Source organism: Mus musculus, chromosome 17 (assembly GCF_000001635.26).
Source record: "Mus musculus strain C57BL/6J chromosome 17, GRCm38.p6 C57BL/6J".
NCBI classification, from domain to species: domain Eukaryota; kingdom Metazoa; phylum Chordata; class Mammalia; order Rodentia; family Muridae; genus Mus; species Mus musculus.
Window position 1 is genome coordinate 38,209,726 of NC_000083.6, and position 6,406 is coordinate 38,216,131.

Here is a 6,406-nt window from a genome sequence, read left to right on the forward strand (position 1 = left end):
GAGGAATAGGTACAATTCAAAGGATTTATACATGCAAAGGTATACTCTCCAATATATTGGCAAGACTTTCTCAGATCATGTGGTAGGTGAGAAATGATGTGTCTGATTTTGCAATCTTAATATAGAAACTATAGAAACATTGTCTAGAAATTTAACAAATATACTACCTAAACTTGGCAACTGTGTTAATGATATAATTGCTGATTTTTGTTTCATATCCAGTATTGTTGAGGTTTTAGGGGCTATCCTCTCTTATAAAATCTAAGGCTTTCTATCCAATTATTGCTAAATGAATACTATCATTAACAAGGTGAGGTTGTGTCCTATTCATTATTTTCTTAAACATTTATTTTAAATATCCGAGTGAGTTAAACAGACAAAAAAAAAAGTAATATGTGATGACTGCTAGGAGCCATTTCTAGGCATACACTTGTAACAAAATGGAATGTGTTTTAAGACCCTAAAAGAGTTAGTAATTTGTAATTTGGATTAAAATAGAAGTTGTTTAATTTTTCTACAATAGGAGTTTTTAGTAGATATACAATTTTATGTAAGGATGTTCAAAATCTACATAACTAACAGTTTAATTATCTAAAACAGTTCTAGGACTAACACTGAGAGTTTAATTTTTATCATGAAATCAGTTACACTTCATTATAACAAATTGATGGGTTATATAATTATGTTGTATTAGATCAATTTATGGGTAATTAAACGAGGTATATAATAAAGAGCTAAACACTAGTGAAAATGCACGAAGCGTCAGATTCCTTAGACCTGGTGTAACAAACTTTTTCACCATAAAGAACTGAGTGCTGGAAACTGAACTTGGGTCCTCTGGAACAGTGGCGAGTGCTTTCAACTGCTAAACCATCTCTTAAGACTCTTTTCTTGTGACTTTTATGTTAGGTAGCCACACAGATGTGGTCAAAAGAATAATCAGAAGAATCAGTGAGGATATGACTCAGGGATAGAAACCTAAAATCAAATGAGGGTATTTTTTCTAAAATATTACAAAATTTCAATTCTTTGGAAAAGTAAGTGCATAAGTCCTAGTGTACAAAATAACTATTAAAATTAGTACTTTGAAAACATCTAAGATTTTGAATGTTCTCACTGAAAATTATGTAATAACAGATATTACTGCCTTGAATAAATTATTTTATGATCTACATATATATTAATAAAACCATCCAAAATTTATATAATTGTGTTGAGTATATTTTACCATAAGTGTGGAAATTTTAAAAGGTGAGAGATGATGCAGCAATACATGTCTCAAATCATAAGGTTTCCATTGTACATGATATTCAAAGATGTTATTAAGGTGGTTTTAAATTTAATATTCTTGCTATATTTAGCACCAAATACTGGCGATTGATCAACAACAAGGAACGTTGCTTTGGAACCTAGTGTAAATTCTGATCAAACTTTACAAATAAAAGTCAATTGCAAACAGGACAAAGTAGTTTAATGTAAATAGTATAAATGCACACTGAGGAACAAATCAAACATCAAAATATTTCTTGAAATCATTGTAGTCCCACACTAGTTAAGGAGATATTGGCAACTGATAATTGCTGGCAGAAGACCAGTCCATTTTTTATATATTTATTTCAAAACATGTACATAATTTTTATATATGAATGTGTGTGTGTGCATGTGCGTGTGCGTTTGTGTTTTAAATGTAGTTATCCTATGAGAGGGCAAAAATGTCCCAGTGAAACACCACAAACTAACAAATAAAAAAAAACTAATGTAAGGAATAGATTACCTCCATTGGAGTTGTTGGCAAGGGAGCTCCCATAAATTCTCAGATATTATAGACTACTACCATTACTCTTGTTTAATTTCAAGATCTTGATGATAAACCCTATTGCTGAAGACATCACATACTTGAGTCATGGAATAAGAGGAGACAGTAACTCCTGCCTGTCAATATGTCCACCCTGGTGCAATAGTGGCTCAAATATCATGAGAGTAAGCAATGATTTTCTGATTGCTCTCTATGACTCTCTGTCTCTTCTCTCTCTGTCTCTCTCTTTCTCCCCTTTCCTCCCTCACACTACCCATTCTTCTCTTTCACCTCCTCCCTTCCCTCTCTCCCTCAATCTCTCACCACCTTATACCACCCCCAATCTATTTCAGTCTTAGCGGTTTGATATAGTAGTCAACTAGGAAGAATAGAAAGCAGACAGGCCTTTCCAAACACAAAACTATCACTTATTTAGAAAAGGTGAAGGACCACTATCTCTCTATGAAGTGGAAACTTTGCACATGGCATTGAATGCTTCATGTTTTTATAGGACTGAAAAGGAGAGTTTTGGAGATGTAGTTAAGTTCTCCTGCAGCCTCAGAGTGGTAGATACTACTCAAAGGCTCTTTTTAGAAGTATTCAGAATCCAATATCCAACATATAACTAGTGAAGTCAAATTTTCTGTCCAGAGCTTCTCAGTCCATCTGAGGCCTTAAGGTCATTATACCCTTCATTTTCACTGTAGCACTGAACCCCTAGCTTTAACTTAAACTGGAGTATCATTCTTGCTCAAACATTTGTGGATGATATAATAGTATAATTAAGTTACCCCAAAAATTCTACCAGATAACTCCTACAGTTGGTAAACAACTTCAGCAAAGTGGCTAGATATAAAATTTACTCAAACAAATAAGTAGCCATCCTCTACTCAAAGGATAAATGGGATGAGAAAGAATTAGCGAACCAACACCTTTCACAATAGTCACAAATAATATAAAATATCTTGGAGTGACTCTAACCAAGCAAGAAAGGTCAGTATGACAAGAATTTCAAGTCTCTGAAGAAAGAAATTGAAGGAAACATGAAGTCATCTCCCACAAATATAATGTATTAAAAGCCTTCCAACTTCACAAATTCTAGTACTATTTGAACTGTCATTTTGTTTATAACTCTTGAGTTACCTTTATTTTTAGTTGGTTTTCATGTCACTCAAATTTTAAACATAAATACATAGTCTGGAGAGACCTGTATAGTACTGGAAGTTAGCACATTTGTTCCCCATGAAAAACCCCATAGATAATAAATCTGTGACTATTCAAGTTTGTTATAGCAAGCTCCAGAGTATTAACATACACACATGTAATATGTGTGTATGTTAATTATGTGTATTATTAATGTATGTCAACCATTAGCATAAACAGTATATGTTAATCACATGTAACATGTATGTATCACCCTCATTTATTTGTTTGTCTGCCTATTTATTTATGTATTTATTTATTTATTGAGATAGGTTTTCATGTGTAGAGTATCTGACTAGGAACACAATGTGTACATCAATTTGACCTCCAACTCACAGAGATCCATCAGCTTCTTTCTCCTTAGTCATGAAATTAAAGTGGCACCACTCTTGTTGGCACCTAGATTCTTTAAATAACTTCTCTGTTAGTCTGAGTAGAAATGGTCCCCATAGCAGTGCCCTACCTGGAGATCCATCTTATCTGCAGACAACAAATCTTACACTATTGCTGTGGTCAAGAAGTACTTTTGGACAGCAACCTGGTGTGGCTGCTCCTTAGAAGGTCCGGCCAGCAACTAAGTAATGCAGATATAGATCCTTTCATCCAACAATCAGACTGAGGTCAGGGACCGCATGGGGAGCTGGCAGAAAAACTGGAGGAGCTGAGGGGGAATGCAACCCCATAGCAAGACCATCAGTTGGCCAGACCATCTGGTGCTCTCAGAGATCAGACCACCAACCAAGGAGTGTACAGGGATAGGTCCTTGATTCCAGAAATATATGTAGCAGAGGATGGGCTTGCTTAACATCAATCGTAGGGGAAGCCATTGGTCCTGTACAGGTTTGATGTCCCAGTGTAGGGGGATGCTGAAGCAATGGGTTGGAAGAGGGTGAGTGGAGGAACACACTAATGGAGGCAAAGGGGAGAGAAAAAAGGATGGATGTGGGATGGGGGCAGTTGTGGAGGGGTAACCAGGAAGTCAGATATCATTTGAGATGTAAACAAATGGAATGATTAATAAAAAGAAGAAAGAAGAAAGAGAGAGGAGGGGAGGGAGGGAGGGAGGAAGGAAGGAAGGAAGGAAGGAAGGAAGGAAGGAAGGAAGGAAGGAAGGAAGGAAAGATCTGCATAGAGCCATGCTTGGCCCATGAGAGTGGCACTATTAGGAGGTATTGCCTTGATGAAGGGAGTGTATCACTGTGGAGACAGGCTCTGAGGTCTCATATAAGCTTCAGCTATGCCCAGTGACAATCTTCTGCTGCCTTTGGACCAAGATGTAGAACTCTCAGCTCCTTCTCCAGCATTATCTATTCCTGCTTACTGCCATGCTTCCCACAATGATGATAATGGATTAAATCTCTGAAACTTGTAAGCCAAACCCAATTAAATATTTTCCTTTATAAGATTTGCCTTGACCATGGTGTCTCTTCACATCAATAAAACTGAAAGAAGACAACCTACAGACAACTTATAATACAGAACAAAAAGTAAATAATTGTTATATTTACTTGATTAAAAAAATAAATGGAAGTATTCTATGCAGAGCCATTACAGATGTGATATTTTCCAGATACTTTCAATCCTTTGTTGAATCCACAGATCTGGAACCCACAGACACAGTAAACTAACAACATATACAAGAAGTAAGGGACATAATGACTTCAATAAATTATTCAGAACAATTGGACACACTTTCTATACAAATTTTGTGAAAAATAATTTTTAATTATGAAACTTAAAATCATATATATACATGCATACACACACACATATATATGTATGTATATGTATATATTATATATGATATACCAAAGTTGATACCTTCATGAGTAAAACATAATGACCATTTAACATCAGAGAATATTTATCTTATATCTATGTTTACACTCTTTGTACTTGTGTTTTTATATAGCTGTATATATGCTGTATCTTATAAACTTAATGTTTGTTATGTAAAATTTTGTCCAAATATTGCCAGTTTTTAAAACTTTTTTGAGATTTCCTTCTTTTTTTTATTACATATTTTCTTCACTTACATTTCAAATGTTATCCCAAATGTCCCCTATACCCTGCCCCCAGCCAGCTCCCCAAACCACCTACTCCTGCTTCCTAGCCCTGGCATTCCCCTGTACTGGGGCATATAATCTTTGCAAGACCAAGGGCCTCTCCTTCTAAAGATTGCTGACTAGGCCATCTTCTGCTACATATGCAGCTAGAGACATGAGCTCTGGGGGGTACTGGTCAGTTCATATTGTTGTTCCTCCTATAGGATTGCAGACTCCTTCAGCTCCTTGGGTACTTTCTCAAGTTCCTTCATTGGGGACTCTGTGCTCCATCCAAAGGATGATTGTGAGGATATACTTCTGTATTTGCCAGGCACTGGCAGAGCCTCTCAGGAGACAGCTATATCAGGCTTCTGTCAGTAAAATCTTACTGGCGTCCACAATAGTATCTGGGTTTGGTGGTTGCTTATGGGATGGAACCCCAGGTGGGGCAGTCTCTGGATGGCTGTTCCTTCAGATTTTGCTCCTTACTTTGTCTCTGTAACTTTTTTCATGGATATTTTATTCCTACTTCTAAGAAGGATCAAAGTATCCACACTTTGGTCTTCCTTCTTCTTGAGTTTCATGTGTTTTTACAAATTGTGTCTTGAGTATTCTGAGCTTCTGGGCTAATATCCACTTATCAGTGAGAGCATACCATGTGTGGTGTTTTGTGATTGGGTTACCTCACTCAAGATGATATCCTCCACATCTATACATTTGTCTAAGAATTTAATAAATTCATTGTTTTTAATAGCTGCATAGTACTCCATTGTGTAAATGTACCACATTTTCTGTATCCATTCTTCTGTTGAGGGACATCTGGGTTCTTTTCAGCTTCTGACTATTATAAATAAGGGTGCTATCAACATAGTGGAGCATGTGTCCTTATTACAAGTTGATCTCCTTTTGTTGTCTAATTGTTGTGGCTATGACTTCAAGTACTACATTGAATAAGTAAGGAGAAAGTGGGCAGCCTTGTCTAGTCCCTGATTTTAGTGGGATTGTTTCAATTTTCTCACCATTTAATTTGATGTTGGCTACTGGTCTGCTGTATATTGCTTTTCCTATGTTTAGTTATGGACCTTGAATTCCTAATCTTTCCAACAATTTTTTTCATGAACGGGTGTTGGATTTTGTCAAAATGCTTTCTCAGCATCTAACAAGATGCTCATGTGTTTTTTGTCTATGAGCTTGTTTACATAGTAGATTATGTTGATGGATTTCTGTATATTAAAACATCCCTGCATCCCTGGGATGAAGCCTACTTGATCATGATGGATGATCATATTGAAGTGTTCTTGGATTTGATTTGCAAGAATATTATTGAGTATTTTTACACCAATATTCATAAGGGAAATTGTTC